This window comes from Otolemur garnettii, unplaced genomic scaffold (assembly GCF_000181295.1).
Source record: "Otolemur garnettii isolate 467f Iridium unplaced genomic scaffold, OtoGar3 scaffold00162, whole genome shotgun sequence".
Classification (NCBI taxonomy): Eukaryota; Metazoa; Chordata; class Mammalia; order Primates; family Galagidae; genus Otolemur; species Otolemur garnettii.
In genome coordinates, this window is record NW_003852557.1 from 1,082,793 (window position 1) to 1,104,285 (window position 21,493).

General features: G+C 39.1%; 1 protein-coding gene across 1 annotated transcript in view; it reads right to left on the reverse strand.

Moving 5' to 3' along the window:
• Positions 1 to 21,493, reverse strand: part of CA10 (carbonic anhydrase 10) — a 505,702-nt gene that overhangs the window by 245,993 nt on the left and 238,216 nt on the right. The window lies entirely within an intron of this gene.

Below are 21,493 nucleotides of genomic sequence, written 5' to 3' on the forward strand. Positions count from 1 at the left end.
TGTGCCACCTATGTCTATATTCTTAAGGGTTCTAATTAGAAAACAATGCTGGATTTCACCAAATGCTTTTTCTGTATCTATTGAAAGGATCATATGGTCTTTGTTTTTGCTTCTCTTGATATAGAGAATTATGTTTGTAGATCCACGTATGTTAAAACAGTCTTACATCCTTGGGATGAAACCTACTTGGCTGTGATGAATAACTTTTTTAATGTGTAGCTGTAATCTATTGGCTAGGATTCTACTGAGAATATTTTTGCATCATTTTCATTAGTGAAATTGGTCTGAAGTTCTCTTTTTTAGTTCAGTCTTTTCTTAGTTTTGGTATCAGGGTAATGTTTGCTTGGTATAATATGTTGGGGAAGATTTCTTCTTTCTCCATTGTTTGTAATAATTTCTGTAGCATGGTTATAAGCTCTTCTTTGAAAGTTTGATAGAATTCTGGTGTGAAGCCATCTAGACCAGGGAAATTTTTGTTGGGAGACTTTTTTATCGTTGATTCGATCTTAGTTCTTGAAATTGTTCTGTTCAAGAAATCTATTTCTTCTTGATGAAGACTAGGGACAGGGTATGATTCCAGGTATTGATCCATTTCCTCCACATTGTCAAATTTCTGGGCGTAGAGTTTCTTGTAGTACTCAGAAATGATCTCTTCTATCTTCAACATCTGTTGTTACTTTCCCTTTATCATTTCTGATTGAGGTTAAGATTTTACTTTTCTCTCTAGTTAATCTGGCCAAAGGTTGATCAATTTTATTTTTTTCTAAAAACCAACTTTTAGTTTTGTTAATTTTCTTTTCTTTTCTTTTTTTTTTTTTTTTGAGACAGAGCCTCAAGCTATCCCCTGGGTAGAGTGCTGTAGCATCACAGCTCACAGCAACCTCCAACTCCTGGGCTCAAGGGAGTCTCCTGCCTCAGCCTCCCAAGTAGCTGGGACCACAGGCACCCGCCACAACACCTGGCTATTTTTTTGGTTGCAGCCATCATTGTTGTTTTGGCAGCCCGGGCTGGATTCAAACCCACCACCTTAAGTGTATGTGGCTGGCGCCTTAGCCACTTGAGCCACAGGTGCCGAGCTATAGTTTTGTTAATTTTCTGAATAATTCTTTTGTTCTCAGTTTCATTCATCTCTGCTTTAATTTTGGTTATTTTTTTTCTTCTATTGGGCTTGGGATTAGATTGTTCTTTTTCCAATTCTATAAGCTGGTTCCTGAGTTTGCTGATGCATTCTCCTTCTGTTTTTTGAATGTAGGCATCTAGTGTGATAAATTTTCCACTTAAGATTTCTTTTGCTGTATCCCACAGGTTTTGGTGTCTTCATTGTTGTTATTTTTGAGGAATTTAACAATTTACTCTTTTATCTCTTCCTAAACCCAACTGTCATTCAGCATAAGGTTGTTTAATTTCCATGACTTTGTGTGTGGATGAATGTTTTTGTTGGACTTGAGTTCCAACTTTGTTCCCTTGTGGTATGAGAAGATACAAGGTGTAATTTCTCCTTTTAATTTTGCTGAATTTTGATTTGTATCCTAGGATGGGGTTGATTTTGGAGTATGTACCATAAGCTGACAAGAAAAATGTATATTCTTTAGCTTTGGGATGATGTATTCTGTATATGTCTATTAATCTCATTTGTTCTAGGGTCACATTTAAGTCCTTTCTATCTTTAATTTCTATATAGAAGATCTATCCAGGTCTATGGGGGGGGGTGTTAAGGTCCCTAGCTAATATGGTGTTATGACATATATTGCTCAGACTCATCGAGCTCTGTTGCATAAATCTTAGAGCATTTAAGTTGGGTGCATAAATATTTAAAATTGAAATGTCTTCTTTTTGTATTGTTCCTTTGTCTTTCTTAAATTTAGTTGTCTTAAAATAAGATTACAACCCCTCCTTTTTTTCATTTCCATTTGCTTGAAATACTGTTTTCCATCCCTTACTTGAGTCTTGACTTGTCCTTCAAGGCTAGGTGTGATTCTTGGAGACAGCATATGAATGGCTTGTGCTTTTATTATCCAATAAGCCAGCCTGTGACTCTTTAGTAGAGAATTCAGTCCATTGACAATTATTGAGAGAATTGATGAGTGTGGTGGAGTTCTATTCATCTTATTTTGTGAAAGTGTGTTGTATAATTTTGTCCTTTGCACCATTGTGGAAACTAAGTCTTAAATTTTAGCTTCTGGGTGTTTACTTTGCTGGTGGCCCATTGTGGTGTTTAGTGTGGAGAATAGATCTAAATATTTCCTGTAGAACTGGCCTTGTTGTGATGAATTTCCTCAGTGCTTGTATAGCTGCAAAATCAAGCAGGATACAGAATTCTAGACTGAAAATTGTTTGTTTAAGAACATTTAAGGTAAATGATCATGGTCTTCTGGCTTGGAAAGTTTCAGTTGAAAAGTCTGCTGTCATCCTAACGGCTCTGCCTCAATAGGCCAGTTGGTGCTTACTACTGGCTGCTTGGAGAATTTTTTCTTTCATCTTGCCTTTGTACAGGTTGATTACAATGTGTCATTGAGAAGCTCTGCTTCAGTTGAGATGACTTCAGGTTTGATATCCATCTGAAAGTAGTGTGTTGGGATCTTTAGTAAAACTAGGGAAGTTTTCATTTATGATAGTCTCCAGTAGGGCTTCTATACCTTTGGGACAATCTTCCTTTCCTTAAGATTCCTATTACTTGTATGTTTGAATACTCCATGTAGTCTCATAGTCCTCTAAGTGACTATACTGCTTCTCTTTTCTGCCTCTTTCTCTATCTATATTAACTCAAACTTTATTTCTATCTCTGAGGTTATTTCTTCTCCATGGTCTCCTCTATTTTTTATACTTCCCACTGCATCTTTACATTCCCCAATTGTCTCCTTCATTTTCTTAAGCTCCATCATATTCTTTCTATATTCTACGTATCTCTCGTCTGACTTTTGGTTCTGTCTTTCCATTTTCTCATCCATTCCTTTTATTGTCTTCATTATCCATAGTTTAAATTCTCTGTCAAATCCATTACTTCTTTATAGGTGGAGTCTTCTGTAGTAGCTGCCTCATGGTCCCTTGAAGGAGTTGCTCTGTTTTGGTTTTTCATGTTGCCTGAATTTTTCTGTTGGTTGCTCCTCCTGTGTCCTTTTTTCTTGTTCACTTCTTTGTCCTCCTTTTTCCTGCTTGCTTCTTTCTTGCCTTCAAATTACCTTGTCTCAGAGCAGCCTGAGCAAAGAGAAAGTCTTTCTTTTAGTAGAAATATATGTGTTGCAATATGTCACCAGGGCACCAGGTGGCAGTGTGGTTTTGTTAGGAGTCAGAGAACACAGCTGGTTCTTATTCCTAACTTAGTTTTCCACAGGTGATCCCCTGATTGTTTCCTTAACATTCAGATCCCTCTGTGTTGGGATCCCAAAGCTCTCCAGACTCCTTCAGGGGCAGGTCTCAGAGTACCCCTCCAATGTAGTTCCTGTGGGGTGTGGGAATCCCTTAGCCTGTCCTAAGAGTGGAGTTCTGATCTCAGCAGGTGGGATTAAGGCAGCCATGTTTTAGGCCCCTGCTCAGACCTTCTCACAACCTTCCCACAAGGGCAGCCCCTTGTCCATGAGACCTTCCCAGCAGGGCTACCTCGCTAGCCCCCAAACTGATGGCAAATCCACTCCAACTGGTATTCAGATCTGGTTGCTGTACACTGTTGGAGTTTGCCCACTTCTCCAAGCTTTTCACTCAATTTACCATTTCCCCAAAAAACTTCAAAAAGGCTCCCTGTTGCCCCAGATCTCCATGGGGGGCCATCCAATTGTGGGGATTTGCATTTTCACATAATGAGTCAGTATTCCACTGTTCTGGATCACATACTGTATCCAGCTCACACTTCCTTGCTGTGCTACCTGAGTTATGACTCCAGGTAAGGTCCTGGCACCAGGTATGGCTGGTTTCTTCCTTTTCCCCAGTTGCACTAGGAGAGCTCAGATGAATGACCCTTCTGGTCCCCCATCTTGCTCTACCCCCCTTTCTCATTTTTTTTTAATAAAATAACTTTAATACCCTAAGCTAAATGTGTTTGCTAAGTGAATGATCCAATAAATAACACAGAGTTATTTAGATAAAATCAGAGATGGCATCAATACCAAAATTTTTTATCTACCTATATATTGTCTGTGTAATTTTATTTATTTACACATTCTGAAGAATATTTGTTACAGTTTTCAGAAACACATATACATCTGTAGAACAATAGATAAACAACAAACAATTTGGAGTTCAAATAATTGACTATACATATCTCCTACCCCTACCACACATCCCATTAAATGACACAGAGTATATGCAAATAAGGAAAAAACTGTGACATCACTGGAAAAGTATAGGCAGCTTGTATTTGGCAGATCAGAATATTGAGGAATTTCTGAAAGGTGTAAGACAGATGGTAACATATTGACTGAGAATCTTAAAAAGCTAAACAAATCATAACACAAGATGGAGGAAAAAATGGTCCAAGAACATACATTTTTCCCAGTGAAACTGTGTAGGGATTCTAAGGTCAGGGTATAGGCAAAAGGGGAGGGGTAACTAAAATTGCTATCTCCTTCAAGGGACTGAGGCAGCATCTGATCCCTGAGCAAAGCTGAAAGGATGTATTTCTGAATAGGCAGGTCAGTCACCTATGAGGGGTTCATGGATCAGGCACTAAGGAAAAAAAAATGCAGTGCTATGTTCCCAAGTGAATTTGGTTACCATGATGGTCCACTAAGGGGTAAACTCCCACACTTATTAAAGAAAAGACTTCCCAGTCACTAGTATTCCATCTCTTGAAAGGCTTTTGTCATCGGAATCTGTAGTCATTATTGAAGAAACAATGATTTCTGCATGTAACAAAAATTACACTATAAACTTCAGAAACTAATTCCATTCATTTAGATCATGATTTGTAGGTATGGACAAGTAACCTAATCACTAATATTTAATGAAAGTTAATAGTCTGGAAGTGATTCATGAGATGAATAAATTCACACATCCCCTCTGAGAAAGTTAATGCAGAAAACAGAAAAAAATTTAAAGCAAGTAAAATTAGTATTTTCAGGAGTAATTGTGAGTTTCTTTCCAATTAAAAATAATTCAGTTACAGAAAACAAACCATATGACTGTGAAAATAAAAATATACACATAGCTCTGAGATCTGGAAAGGTAAGGTGAAGAACTCTCAGAAAACAGAGCAAAATTTCAAAGAGATAAACTCTGTGAGGAAAGTAAAGGGACCAGTGTGGTAGGCAGAATAATGGCCTTGAAGATGGCTGTGTCCTGATCTCTGAAAACTGTGAATATATTTCTTTACACGGCAAAAGAAACTTTGCAGATGTGACTAAGTTGAAGATCTTAAGAGGCAGAGATTATCCTGGATTATCCTAGTGGGCTCAGTGTAATCAAAATGGTCCTTAGAAGTAAAAGAAGAGGCAGAAGTACCAGAGGCTGAGAGAGATTTAAAGATGTTGAGCTGCTAGCTTTAGGCTAAAGACAAGTTCATGAGCCCAGGAAGGCAGGCAGCCCCCAGAAGCTGAAGAAGGTACACAAATGGCCTCTCCCCTAGAGTCTCCAAAGGAATACCACCTGTTAACACCTCGATTCTAGCCCAGTCTAGAATCCTTCTAGGATTTCAGATTTTGACCTTCAGAACTATAACATAATTACGTGGTGTTTTAAGTCACTAACTTTGTGGTCACTTGTTACAGCAACAGTAAGATACAGATTCAACAGACCCAAAAGGTGGGTACTGAGAATTCAGAAGGAAAGAAAAAGATGCAGATGGAGGGTATTATGTAATCACATAAATCACTGAAGGAATGTTTCTGGGTTGAAAAAAGACTTAAGTTTTCAGACCAGAAAAAGCCAACTGAGTTCTTCATGGAAAAATTATAAAAAAAAAAAAAGGAATCCCCAAGGATAAAGAAAAGTCCTACAAGCTTCTAGAAAGAAAAATGTAAGGTTGGTATAAAGGAACTATTATAGTCATCACTAAGTTCAGTGATTTATTTGTGCAAGTATTTTACTTTCATCTTGACCACTCCAGCACCCTATACCATCCACACACACACACATACACACACACACACACACATACGCACGCACATCTATATATGGATCCTATATATGGATGAAGAAGAAGCTCACTGAAGTCAGGCACTTACACAGTCAGTAAGAGCTAGAGATGGAATTAAAACTCACATTTCTAAAACCTGCGACCTTAATCACTCTCCTCAAATTTCTCATCTATAATTCAGAAAATAGGAGAACAATGGACCAATCCCTATAAAGAGCTGAGGAAGGATGTTTTAAAGCTCCCCAAGTCTTGTTGTTAAAGTACAGGAAAGGGGAAAATAAGATTTCTAGACATGCAAAAAAGGAGACAGTTTCCCACCGACATAATCTTTGTTGAAAACAAAACCCTCCCCCCACCCAGAAAAGATAAGATTTTAGGTTGTACTTCAGCAAGAGAAAGCAGAGAAACAGAAAAACATCAGTTACCAATAAAATGAGCAATGACATCAATAAAAGTTAGAGCTAATGCTAAGTAATTGTTGAAAACATGGCAGTGAAATGTAATGGAATTGTTAAGTAGGTATTCATAAAACAGAAGAGGCCCCACATAAAAAATTAACAATCTGGAACCAAAATTGAAGATAGTTTTTAATAGTAGTGAGGAGGTAGTAAGGAAGAAATACAGAGAAGTTATAAAATACCTAGTGGTTCAACTCTCATTTTGTTTCTATGTGGTGGTGGTTATAGATGCTGCTTCTTTTTTATGAGGATGGGAAAATAATTTCTGATGGTGAAGAGTTTAAGGATGTCCACTAGCAGAACAAAAATAGACACTTCTAAACTAAAATGTAAATAAGAAGTCAACCAAAATAAAGTATGAAAACATGAGATAAGAACAAACATATAAAACACTACAGGAGTGACCATCACTTGACTGTTTTAAAGGACCCTCAGGATGGATTGAGGAAAAAAAAAACAACAAAACAATACCATTGTAAGTGTTTAGGGTGAAATGCCTGAGACAAAAATCACAGACAGATGTTGACACTAAAAGAACGGACTAAGATTCATCAGGCCAATGCCAGTACAGTGACCACCTATGAGTTATAGACAAAGTAGAGTTCAAGACCAAAAAGCAGTGGATACAAGACAGAGCATCGTAATACTATTACAGAATGTATGCTCTAATATGTTATGACAGCAGTACATCTTAATACTCAGGACAATTCATAAAAAATATAATAAAAGAAAAATCTTATTTGAAATCTACTGTGAGATTTTTAAATATTATAGACACTATAGTGAGCAGAGAGAGGGTTTGAATAATATAATGAACTATAGAAAGAAGGAGAAGGGAGAAGAGGTGGAAGCCAGAAGGAAGACATGAAAAGAAGGTGGGAAGAAAGAAAGAAATTGAGGAAGGGAAAAATTAAGTTTTGTTTTATATACCTCTAAAGTATTTATAAAACTTGATCATATGGATCATATGCTAGGTCATAAAGCTAATCTCAGTAAATGGACAAAAGCTCAAATTCTACAAGTCATATCCTCTGGCTATAGACAGCACAATAAAGTTGGATATTAAAAGCAAAAGCATAACAAAAAAAGAAGTAAAAGCCAAAGAACTATCAAAATTCTAGAATTCATGTAGATAACCTTTTGGACAAAGAGAAAATCTAAATGTACTTTCCCAACTCCGTAGAAGTGAGAGAAAATAAGACAGGAATATGAACCCAAGAACTCAAAGCCATAAAGAATATCAGGTTTGATAACAAAAAACTGAACTCTTTAACGTAGAAAAAGTCACTGATGGGTTATAAGGTGATGGAGAAAATATGTTTAGCACCAATATCATATAAACAGATGCTACAAACACAAAGGGAACCTGAAAATTAAGGGGAAAACATGAAGCGGCCAAGAGAAAAGTGGGTGAATAGTATAAACTGGCGACTGACCCAGGAAGATATAGAAATGGCTCATAGTAATAGATGTCCACACTGGGGATGAGAGCCATGCAAGCTCAAACAAGATACAGTTGTTGTCCATTAGATTCGAAAATATTTTTAAAGTCCTCTAATAACTAGTTTGCTTAGGATGTGAAGAAACAAGATTCTTCTTTCTTTTCTTTTCTTTCTTTTATTTTTTTTTGAGACACAGTCTCACTCTGTTGCCTTGCTTAGAATGCCGTGGCATCATTGTAGCTCATAGCTACTTTAAACTCTTGTCCTCAAGCGATCTTCTGGCCTCAGCATCCCAAGTAACTAGGACAATAGGCACCTGCCACAATGCCCCGGCTACTTGTTTTATTTTCAGTAGAACTGGGGTCTCCCTCTTGCTCAGCCTGGTCTCGAACTCCTGAGCAATCCACCTGCTTTGGCTTCCCAGAGTGCTAGGATTACAGGTGTGAGCCACCAGGCCCAACCTATAAACAAGATTCTTACAGCTTTTTGGCTGGTATTTGAGTCGGTTCAATCACTGAAAGGCCATCTAGCAGGACTGACCAAAAATGTTAAAATACAGATCTTTTGAAATAGCAAGGTTACTTTTATGAAATACATTGCAGGTATACTCAATGAATGATTATTTGAAGAGAGATAACCTGAAGATAACTTCAATTCTGACAATGAAAAGGCTAGACAAAATATAGACCTACTATACTGTAGAATACTACACATTTCTTAAAAATAATGTAGTAAATCTTCACGTACTACCACAGAGAAATGTATGTACATTGCTAAGTAAGCACATGCACATACACACACCCCTATATAGGTCCATATGTGTGTATGTGTGTACATATACACACACATATGTCACATAGATGATGTTTAGAGAAAAACCTAAAAGGATACACAGTGCTGAACTGTCAATAATGATGTTCTCCAGACAGTGATCCCTGGGACTTAACTTTGTGTTATTGTATTTAAACCTGAGCACATAACATTATTTCTGTAATTTAAATAACTAACCAAAACAAATCCATTAATCAAAGTGGAAGCAAGTTAGAGTTTAGATAGAAAGCAGATACTAGGGGCAGGGGTGAGTTCGCATAAATCTATTTGCTAGGGCTAGGTGAGTTAGAAATCTGGTAATCAGCATCCTTGTAGTCAAAGCAAGAAGGAAAACATGACCAGTGTAATGGTCATGGGAAACATAATAACCTTGTAAAACTGTTGCCTTCTTTTCTAGAGGTACCATTTTTCTGGGTGCTGCAAGAGGACGTTCTCCTGAGTTTCCTGTAAAGCACGGAGCAAGTGACCTCAACAATCCTACCCAGTTTACTAATTTGTAAACTGCTTCTTAAACTAACCACAGGATTATTTATTAGGTTTGCCCTAAGGAGGAACGAAGTCCTTCTTCTCTGAGAAAATGTTACGGAGCTGGAGTTGAGTTCTTCCGACAGAACTATTCATATTAGCAGCATCCTTTTAAAAAATTGCTACCCACTCGTTCAAAGTGAAGAATGAAGGTGTGAATCGCTGGGGGCGGGGGGATTTGAGATGAAGCAAGCCTGTGCTCCCGCAAACTCCTTCCTCCAGGACTGAAGCTCTTTCTAAATCAAAGGCATGATGGGAACTGGATAAAGAGTATGATGACAATTTGGGAATACAGACACTGTTTTCCAGTTTATTCATATGTAATATGGGTCATTCATTTGTCTCACGTTAGAATGTGACAAATCTGTTCTGAGTACAGCAAACAAAACACAACAAGTTATTACTTAGAAAAAGATCAGAGCAATAGATTCCCACAGAAGGAATTCTATTATCTCTGGATGTCCTGTTCTTTGCCAAATGCAAGATGGTACAGGAAAGGATACTACACGCGGAAGTTGTGTGAAATGTTTACCTGGCCTTGTTTTAGGCTGGGATATAATTATTAATGTCAGTGTCACATTTGTTCTTTTGCCTTCCTAGCATATGAATCAAATTTGCCACTTCATGAAGCACGAAATTGTCTTTTCAATACTGAAGCAGGAAATTGCCTTCTCGATACTAATTCAATAATAATGCTGAATAAACTGTGAGCAATTATCACCTGAGTGTGGAAATACTACCCCCTTACCCTACTCCTGTTTCTGTCACCTTCTGGTTGCTAAGAATAAATACCCTTTCTCCCTTACACCACAAAAGGGGCAGAATTGACTTGATAAATATTCCCATATCTAGGTAAGTAAGAATACTCCAAAACTTTGGAATCCCAACTCCTACCTCCCAGATACTTCTTGCATCCTTCAATCTATTGAAACAGGGTATGGTGCTGTTATCTTTATTGCTTTTAAAAACCTTTAAAAAAAAACCTGGAAAAAAGTCATCTATAAGTAGTGGACATTGTTAAAAAACGAAAGAAATTTGGGGCTTTTGTCTAGTAAGAACCGAGATGTTTAATAGTCATAAGCCCCTTACAATTAGATCACAGAATTCTAGACAGAATAGAAATAATAACGCTAATTGTGGAAATATTAATAACAAAAATAATAGCTCTGCTACCCTTTAATAGGTGCTTATTATTTGCCAGGAATTTGGTGAAGAGTGTTATTAGTGTTATTTTATTTAATCCTCATAGCCACCCTAGTGGTACTGATGACAAAACTGAGGCAGTGTACTGAATGTTTGTGCTCCCCACACACCCCCATGATTCATATGTTGAAATATTAACCCCCAATGTGATGGAATTCGAAGGCAGAACCTTTGGAAGATAATTATGTCATGAACGCAGGGCCCTTCAAAATGGGGTTAGGCCCCAGAAGGCTCTCTTGCCCTCTTTCTGCCATCTGAGGACTCAGTGAGAAGGTATTTTAAAAAGTCTGTAGTTAATGGAATGCAGAGTGACTTTTTACGTGGTTTTTCTTCTAAGTAACTGTGGTTAAAATCAAGCTTCCAATTGGCTGTATGGTTGAGAGAACCAAACCACATTTTCTGCTTCTCATCCAGAAAAACTGAGACCTGTTAGTGGGTTTTCTCTCAGTATTCCATGTTGTTCTCTTTCTCGGCCAGTGTGGATCACAGTCTTCAGATCAGATGTCTCCTGTGGGCAGCTCCCAGAGTTCCTATGATCTGCCATGATGGGCTGCGTTTGCTGCACTTGGCCACAGCCACACAGTGAGCTGGTAAAATTCCAAGAATGGAACCCAATCTTAACTCTCTTCTGATCCACATATGAAAGAAAATAGCAATTACCAAGTTAAGGCAAAATTAGTCCTAACCTATATGTACATTTAATGGCATCATTCCCTAATTATGGTTAGTTTGTGTTTTGCCAATTATGAGATCTACCTATTTTATATCGACTTTAGAGTAAAAAATGGGCACAAACCAGTAAATAGTGGACCCTTTGGGCAGATGATCCTACCCTCTGGCTGGGGCTAAACAGAAGCCAGATACAAGCACACCTTTGATATAAAGTTCTTACTCTTTGTGTAAGCTTGGTTTTAAACTTATTTCCACAATCTGATCTAGTCTTTATCTATTCATGACAGATGGTTTACTCATGTTTTTATTTATTCACCTTATCTCATCCTTAAGATTTCACTTGGTACCACTCTGTCTGTAGGTTACAATCTCAGCTCCTCTTCTTGCTGATAACTGATGTTTATGTCAGAAATTATACTATACATCACTTAGGTAAAAAGGGGGTGGTGGAAGAGAAAGGAGAGAGAGGAGAAGAAATGATACTTATGATGACAACAAAAATGGGGCCAAATACTCGAACACATCTTCTTACCAGCCATTGCACCAACCACGTCAACAAGTCCTCACAGTCCTATGAGGGACTGTTATTATTCTCAGCACGGACATCAACCAATGAAGCTAAGAAAGGTTAAGTGGCTGACTCAAAGTCCCACAGCTAAAGCATAACAGAATAGGATTTGAACCCAGACCTCATGTCTTGATCCATGGGTATGTAGCCTCTATAAACACCCCTTCTGTTTTAGTCTGGGCCCTGAAATCCTCTCCTGAGGGCCCACTCTAGTCCTGCAGTAGCCAGGAGACAGAAACCATTCAGATGCAGTTCTGTACTCACAATGAGGGGCCAGCCTAGGGTCAGCTTCTGTTTAGTGTTGTTTCTATTTACTAACGGTGACAAGGCGGCAAAGGTCTCCTAAAAGTAGAAATGCACTAGGCCAGTGTCAACAAACACAGCTGTGAATATGAGCCCTGAGAACTTGGCAAAGCCTCATGAACTTTCTGATTGCCCAGCTACACCACCATGTCCATTACTTGTGAGTTCAGTGTAGAGACTAAAGAGAAAGAGTTAGTATCTCACGTCCTTTAAAAAGTTTTTATTTCTCAACAGTGAAATGACAATTCCTTAAGCATTCTGAAGAAGTTTGTTAAGGAAGAGTTAGCAGTGCAGAATGTACTCCTAATATCCAAATTCAGAAACACTCTACATATCTAACTTAAGAAAACATTAAATAAACTGTGGTAATCTTAACGATGATGATGATGCTGTTGTTGATAGCAGCAGCTAACATTTATCGAGTCCTCATTAGAAATCATTAGGAATAGATTCAGTCTCTCATTCCACCCTCACAATGATCTTATGAAGCTGAATTGCAAAGATAGCATAAGATAATGTTACCAAGACTTTCTAATAAAGTGGAGAAATGCAAAGCGCAGGACATAAAATTTTATCTTTTGCAAGGGAAAACCTACTTACTAGGATTAAAAAAAACTGGAAATAAATGCAATCTAATATCAATAGCGGATGATTTTCAAAGGTAGAAAGAACTATGTGCAATTTTCCCTTCTTTTATTTCTTATTTTTCTCCCATATGCCCTTGTTACTTTTACAATGCAAAAATACAAGATGATTTATTTAAAATAAACTAACAATGTGAAATTTCTTTTCTAGAAATCACTAGGCACTATTTACTCTCAAAAGATCTGTGGGGGTCTCAAGGAAACCTAGGTTAGAGTTTGCTCTTCACTAGGCAAAAAAAAAAAAAAAAAAAAAGAAAATCATTCCCTACTGTTGTCTCTTGGAGGCAGTACTTCAGATTTCACCCGAAGAGGAACACGGTTATAGACTTCTCAGAAATAGAATGATGCCTCTGATGAATCGTAAAGGTAAGGAAATACGTCATCTCAGGTATCTCTGGTGATTTGTACTTTTCTCAGTAATTTTATTTTCATTTTTCATTCATTCCCCACAAGAGCCCCATGAGACCAGGACACCAGGCATTATCAATACCCGTGTTACAGAGGGACAGTGAAAAGAGTTAGCTGCCAAAGCCACACAGTGAGCTGGTAAAATTCCAAGAATGGAACCCAATCTTAACTGTCCTCCATGATGATGGCTGTCTATGGAGAGTCCTGACTACTCCAGTAGAAAAGATAAGCGTCTAAAGAGGTCAGCTGTGTGAGACATTTATGCAGGAGGTTCTGTGTAATGCCTACTATAAATTCAGGCCATTACAAAGCTCAGCAAAATCAAGGAAATGTAAGTCGTACCTTGCCCTTTGTTCTGCCATTCATGCAACATTCATTGATCACTTGCCAAGGACTAGGGAAGTGTCAGGGATTCAGCGATGGTTGCCTTCAGGTAGCTTACAGCAGGAGGAGCAGTCAATTAAATCTAGAAATATGTCATGATGGGATGAGCAACGTGAAAGAGACATAATGAGGTGTCATAGGCTCTCAGAATAGGGGCACGCTGTTCCTCATTCACTGACTCCTTCATTCAATGAATAACCAAGGGCTTCTCATCACCATGCTGTATTCTGGGGGCATCCACAGTGAATGAAAACACAAGATCTTTAAGAACTGCCATGTAGTGTGGAATACAGACTTATGCAAATGATTGCGTAGACCTCTACTAAATCAGAAGTGATAAATGTGGCCAGGGGTAGTCGACTAGTTGTGTAAAATCCGATGTATTCTCCTTTTGATTGAAGGCAGAGTTTCATTGCAATCTTCTGTTAGAAATTGAGAAATATTTTATTTTCTACAAGGCTCAGCCATTCGTAGGGCAGTCTTCAGGTGCTGGTTGGAGGTGGCCCACTCAGTTGTGCTTATCATCTTTATTATAACAATCTGATAGACTATTTCTTAGCACGCCGATCCTTCCTTTTCCCCTCTACATCCGTGTATATAGTATATGCTAATCTTCTTGTTTTCGGTTTATATATGAAGTGTAATGTTGGACTGTTCCTCTTTTCCCACTGAGCCAGGCATACATTACTGGAGAGAAAACTGCTATCATACCAACATTATTCATAGTAAAGCATTAGCTCCCAACCTGGAGATCCCTCTGCTCAGGGTAACAGATGGCATCAGGATGCCTGTGTTAGAAGAAACGCAAACCTGATTATGCTCTTTCTAATTTTTTTCCTCCTACATGAAGCAGGCTGTAGTCACCTCATAGAATATGGTGATGCGTCAAGACGTAATTAGCCAGTGCTTGTACCCCATCCACACTGTGTTGAAAACTACACTTTCAAGAGCAAGAGAAAAGGGCTCCAAATATCCTGGCAGGCAAAGAATTCTTAGAACACAAAGGAAAGAGAATAACGTCATAAGCTATTTTATATCACCAAGGCCTGCATTTCTTCTTGGGTAAGCAGAAATGGGAGAAAATGCCATGGTTCCCTGCATGGTGTAGAGTTGCCACATGGTCAACACAGAGTACAAAAACGGGACATCTATGACCTGATATGTAGGGAAATCTATGGCCGGGGATATATGGAGGGTGGGAGAAGGGGGACTAGACATCAGCATATTTGGAATAAGTACAGTTCTTGTTTATATGGTATGAACCACAGGGTGACCAACCAACCCCATTTGCTTTGAAGGGAGGGGCTATCTGGGATGTAAGAATTTCAGTGCTAAAACTGGGAAAGCCCCAAGCAAGCCAAGATGAGTTTGTCACCCTTCACACATGAAAAGCATGTTTACTACAAAACTTATTACACACGTAGGAGGTCAGATTGACAAAGACAGTGCTATCTCCTCTTATCTTTTCTTTGACCAATGTGAAGGAATGAGATTCTCTTATTCCTAAACTGGCTGATCTATCCAAACCCTCCACTGCTCTCTCAATATCTTTCTTTCTCCCAGCTCAGACACTTGAGCCTTCACGATCATCCTCACTGCTTTGGGGCTAAATATGGCTAATCGGCCATTGCACGTGAGAAGAGTCCACTGGGTCTCTTCATCCTCTGTCCATGAAACAGGCCAAGACCTCCTTTATATGTTCTACAAAATTTTCACCAGAGTGAAAAGGAAAAACAATAACAAGATAAAATCCAAAGTTACAAAAAGGCCTAAAAAAAAAAATCTCCCAATAAAAATATCCATCTGGAGGTCTCTTATAGACATAAGAAACAAGTTCTAGATCAGTTTCCTTATTTATCAACTTTATGTCCAAGAGCATTGGTGCATCCTCTAACCCATCCCTCACCCCCTTTTTGCCTCTATTATTTGCAGACTTGATGAGGAAGCCACTTCTGCTTCTGATGGCCATAGGAGGCAGTCACTGTCATACAAACCGCTTGGAGTTTAGAACTCTAATCATGCATGTGTCCACACTGGTTTAAGATCCTTGTGTCCTGCATTAGTTCAATATACTCAGATGAGTTATTTAATTCCTGTAAATCTTAGTTTACTTATTAAATTTTCACAGGGATTTAGAAACATTAACAAAATACTCTTTACACATTTCCAACCTCCTAAGGAGGCTGTTTTGCTCTCCTGTTCAGTGTGATAGATCATTATAAGAGAAACAAGAATCTCGGCCATCAAAGACGCAGATAAATTCCATGTATTCTCTTCATTATGGCAAATAAGTGGTTGAAGATTTGCCCTGAGATTGTAAATCAAAAAGGTTATTCATTAGTGTCCCCCAGAATTACAGGTGACCTTCTTGTGGCACCAAGACAGCTGTGGAGTTGGAAAGTGGAGCTTAGAGTTGGAGGTGGGAATGTTGAGGCAAATAGTTTGTGCTGAGTTTCAGGTAGGGATAATTCCTCCTGACCTCAGGGGCTTGTCATAAAGATTAACTGAGAAGTGATCTCAAAGTGTCTATGTCTCAGACTAGGCTCACAATGACTGTTGGTTAAGTTGGGCATACTTCTTTTTTCCTCTGGGCATAAGCCATTGAAGGATCATGTGGCTGGTAAGTAGTATTTCTATCACTTCCAGGATCCCCTCCGTACCTGCTTAGAGTTCATGGCCCATCGTGCATGGACAAGTCCATTCTCTACAACTCAACTCCCTCGCTGCTCTCTCCTTTCATCAAACTCCCCTGTCATACCCTACAGTTGGGTGAAGCTCCTGAGTGAGTCTAGATGAAGAGCACAACTCTCATCTGTAGCCATAACCTCCCGTGCACCTGCAGCGCTCTCCGGCAGTTCTACCACACTGCGCTCATCAACTCACACTCCTGTATTCAGAGGTAACTATTTGACTAACTTCCCCCATGAAAAGTCTCACTGCCACTCACTCCTCACTCAGTTGACGACCTTGATTTGTGTTTGAGAACCTTAAACAGCCGGACACAGAGCTACTTCATCTTCCCACCACCAAACCTACCTTCCCAGACACAGCCAGTTTTGGAGGTAAGGTGTCCTTCCATCTGCTGACGTCTAGTGCACTGAATCTCACCTCTTCCTCCCTGAGTGAGGACTTGACACCTACAGGAAACCCATCTTTCCTTAGCGTCACCAGTTAATTGGATTATTCCCATCAGCGCGTGAATACTCACATGTCCTCATGCCACTGGGATGGAGAGAAAAAAAACATTTTGATCTCCGTTTCTCTCTAGCCACTCTATCTTCATTTTCTGTTCTCTTCTGTGTTAAAATTCTTTTAAGTAGCTTTCTGTTCTCACTCTCTTCAGATCTCACTTTACATTTATTTCTCACCCTATGCTAAGCTGATTTTCATCCCCCTTCTTCTACTGAATTTGCTCTTATTAATGACTTCAGTTTTGCTAAATCCAGGCATCAGTTAATTGCTCTCCCACAGCAGACTTCACTTGCCATTTGATTTTCATGAAACCACACTCTCTGGATTTCCCTCCATTCTCCCTGGAGATGCCATCTTAATCCCCATTGCTGGTGGCCCCCAGCTTGCCGATCCCTGATGCTGGGATAGCACAGGGCTCAGTCACTCCCCACATAGTCTAAACTAGACCCATGGCTCTATTTTTTTTTTTTTTTATTTCAAAGTATTATAGTGGGTCAAATGTTTTTGGTTATGTGTATCAGTTTTATAAAGCTTGAGTCAGGGCTATAAGTGCATCTATCACCCAGACAGTGTTTATTGTACTTGCTAGATGGGTTTTTAGCCACCCCCTCCTCCACTCTTCCCTGCTTGGTTTCCACTGAGTTTTATTTCCCTCTGTGCCCATGTGGGTTCACTGGATCACTTCCATTTAATAGTGAGTACATGTGGGGTTTGTTTTTCTGTTCTTTAGATACTTAGGATAATAGTCTCCAGTTCCATCCAAGTGTCTGCAAAAGGCATTAATTCATTCTTTTTATAGCCAAGTAGTATTCCATGGTCTATTTTTATGCATGTATGTGATGTATGCGTGTATGTACATATGTGTATATTATATATATGTCACATTATGTTAACCCATTCATGAAGCAATGAGTATTTGGGTCAATTCCACGTTTTTCCAGTTGTTAACTCTGTTGCACGTGAGTGCAGGTGTCATTTTGGTAAAATGAATTCTAATAACTAGTAGGATTGTTAGATCCAATCGTAGGTCTACTTTTAGTTCCTTGAAGAATCACCATACTATTTTCCATAGAGGTTGTACTATTATAATTTACAGTCCCACAGTGCATAGCATTCCTTTTGGACTTTTTAATAACAACCATTCTAACTGGGGTAAGGTGATATTTCATTTGTGGATTTAATTGCATTTCCCTGACGATTAGTCAAATTGAACATTTTTTCCTGTCTTTACTGGCCATTTGTCTTTCTTCTTGTGAAAAGCTTCTGTTTATATCTTTTGCTACTTTTTAAGGGAGTTCTCTATTTTTTTTTTCCTTTCTGATTTGAATTCTTTGCAATTCTTGTTATTAGCTCTTTATTGGATGCACATCATGTGAATATTTTCTCCCATCTTGTAGGATGTCTACTTGCTCTGTTGATTATTTTCTTAGCTGTGCAGGAGTTTTTATTTTAATCAAGTCCCGTTTATTTATTTTTGTTGTCACTGTAATTGCCAGTGGGGACTTAGTCATAAATTCTTTGCCTAGGCTGACATCTACAAGAGTTTTTCCTACATTCTCTCCTAGAATTCTTATGGTTTCATGGCTTATATCTAAGTCTTATATCCATCTTGAATTAATTTTTCACTGGTGAGAGATATGGATTCTGTTTCATTCTTCTTCATGTGGCTATTTTCCCAGCACTATTTATTACACAGGGTTTCTTTCCCCAGTGTATATATAACTGTCTTCTTTGTCAAAGGTCAGTTGACTGTATATGGGTGCTATATATCTGGGTTTTGTTCTGCTCCATGGATCTATGTCTCTATTTTTGTGCCTAGACCATGGTTTTTTGGTTACTACAGCCTTTGTAGTATAGTTTGAATTCTGGTAATCTGATGCTTTCAGATTTGTTATGTCTTTGCTTATCTTTGCTTAAGATTGCTTTGGCTATTTGGGCTCTTTTCTGGTTCCAAATGAAGCATAAAATTATTTTTTCCTAGATGTGTTACATTTCAAGAACTCCAAAATTTCTATGTCTCTCATGAATTCCAGACTTATGTACCTTTCCTACTTGACATCTCAACCTACATATTTATTTTATTTTAATTAATCGATTAATTTGAGACAGAGTCTCACTATGTTACCCTCAGTACAGTGCCGTGGCATCACAGCTCACAGAAACCTCAAACTCTTGCCTCAGCCTCCCAAGTAGCTGAGACTACAGGTGTCCACTACAACGCCTGACTTTTTGTTACAATTGTCATTGTTGTTTAGGAGGCCTGGGCCAGATTTGAACCCGCCAGCTCCAGTGTATGTGGCTGGCACCATAACCACTGTGCTATGGGTGCTAAGCCCCAATTTGCATGTTTAAAATGCACTTGAAACTCAGAAGCATTTCTCCTCATGCCCCCAACAAAACCCACTTCCCCAGTCTCAGTCTATCAAGGGACCATTTGCTTAACTGACTGCTTTCTCACAATCTATGTCTGATGTATCCATACAAAGGCCTGACAATTAAGTTCATAAACTCATTCTAAAAAAAACTTTGCATATCTTCTTAGTGGATATCACTATGGTCACCTTCAATGTACTCCCACCTTGGGAAGCTGTGAACTGATGCCAGTGCCTACTCCACCCTTCAAAGCAATTTTGGAACTCTTTCTGGAATGGCCATTATGATATCCTGAATGGCATCTAGATGTCTTCCTTTCAATATTTCCTTTATTTCTGGGTAAAGAGAAAAGTCACTGTGGGCTAGATCAGGTGAGTAGGGAGGGTGTTCCAATATAGTTATTTATTTACTGGCTAAAAACTCCCTCACAGACAGTGCTGTATGAGACGGTGCACTGCCATAATGCAAGAGCCATGAGTTGTTGGCTAAGATTTTCTATTAAGATTTTCATAATTGTTTCTCTACTGATGTTTATTTGTTCTGCTATGCTTCTCACAGTCAGCCAACAATTTTTGCAATTTTTCATCAGTTCTGCTTGTTACTGACCATCATGACTACTCTTCATCAGTGACACTTTCTCTTTTCTCAGAAAGGCATTTAATCCATTTGAACACCGCCATTTTCTTCACCACATTATCCCCATAAACTTGGACTAACAAACATGTCCCTGACTTCACTTTCACTCTTTCAAAGTTTAATAAGAAATTTACAAACATTTGCTCATCTCTCTAATTCAAGTTTTGACATTCTCAAGACAGCACACAAATCTTGCAACAATGAATGCCACTCAGCAAGACACTGCTGCCCATTGACACAAACACAACTGTGAGACACTGATATGCCATGGTTGTGAAACTTTACTGAGTTGTCTGTACAGTGCTCCATCAATGGAAGGAAACAGTGGCAAGCTTGTGAACTTGTCACACCTCATAAATCCTGCCTGGCCCACCTTTGAAACAGATCCCACTGTAAACCCCTTCTCCACACTTTGCACCTGCCAACTTTCTCATTATGTCTCTTCCAAAAACATGGCAGCTTCCTGTTGTTCTCTGTTTCTGTCCTTACCTTGTACAGTCAATTTCATGCACAGCACCTAGAGTGATCTTTTAAAAATGTAAACCAGTGCCTTCCACTGCTCTACTGAAAGCTCTCCAGTGACTTCCAATAACATCAGCACTAAAACCAAACTTCTTTCCCTGGTCTGTGCAGTCTTAGAACATCAGCACTTTGGTCACTCTTTTGTCACTCGAAGTCACCTTCTGCTCAGTCCCCTCTGTGTGTTGTGACTATCTTCCTATTTCTCAAATATGCCAGGTGTGTGCCACCTCATGGTCACCCTGCAGCTGTTCCCTGCACCTGAAAAATCTACTTCCTGGTCTTTATATGGCTCACTTCCCTACTCTGCTTGAGTTGGCTCAAACGTCCTCTCATCCTTCAGTGGGGCCTTCTGGGCTACCCCATCTAAAACAGCAACACTGACCCTTGATTTGCACTCTGCATTCTTTATTTACTTTAAATGCCAAATTTAAAAATATTTTACAAATATACATGTATGTATGTGTATATATAAAATATATTTTTCCCTGTTCATTATCTACTGCTGACTAGATCCCCCTTCAAGGTTGAAGAACTTATCCCCAGCTGGTGAGAGTGTTGCCACAGGGAGTCCTCAGATGCCAGCCCTTTCTCAGAGTCATCTTTAGCTGGTAAGAGCCCCTGCCTAGCTTACATTCCATCCCCAGTTTCAGCCCTCAGTCAATGACTGGCCTATTCACCTGTCTGAAGGTTAGCCCCCCTTCTCAGCAGGACCATTCTGAAGGGCCATTCCAGCTTCAGAATTAATTCCTCATGGGGGCAGCTGCAGCCACTGTAGAGACTGAATATTCCATCTTTCTCCTTCCCTTTCCCCAATAGGAGTTAAGCCCAAGAGTCCCTTCCAGTCAACTTCTTGCATACAAATGTCCATCTCAGAGACTGTTTCCTAAGAAGCCTGCCCAGTGAAACCTCCTTTAAAATGTAAGCTCCACCAGGCCTGGGCCCTATCTTTCTGGTTTTAAGCTATCTATCAAGAGCCTAGAATCGTCCAAGGCACATAGTGGATATTTAGTAAGTAGCTGGTAATGAATAAAGTAGCACAAGTTCAAAGCTACTGTGCTCTCTGCCCCATGAATACTACCACCTAGGCAATTCTAACTCATAACTTGAGATCCAATTCTATTTAAATTCTGCCCTTGCCTCTGCATGCAGCTGGTACCAGATGAAACTTGAAGTTAGCTGCAATGCAGAGATTAATTGAAAGAACTCATTCCCACAAATGGTGAACCTGGTCGAGCTCCTGCTTGGTGGTGTAATTATTCTGACCA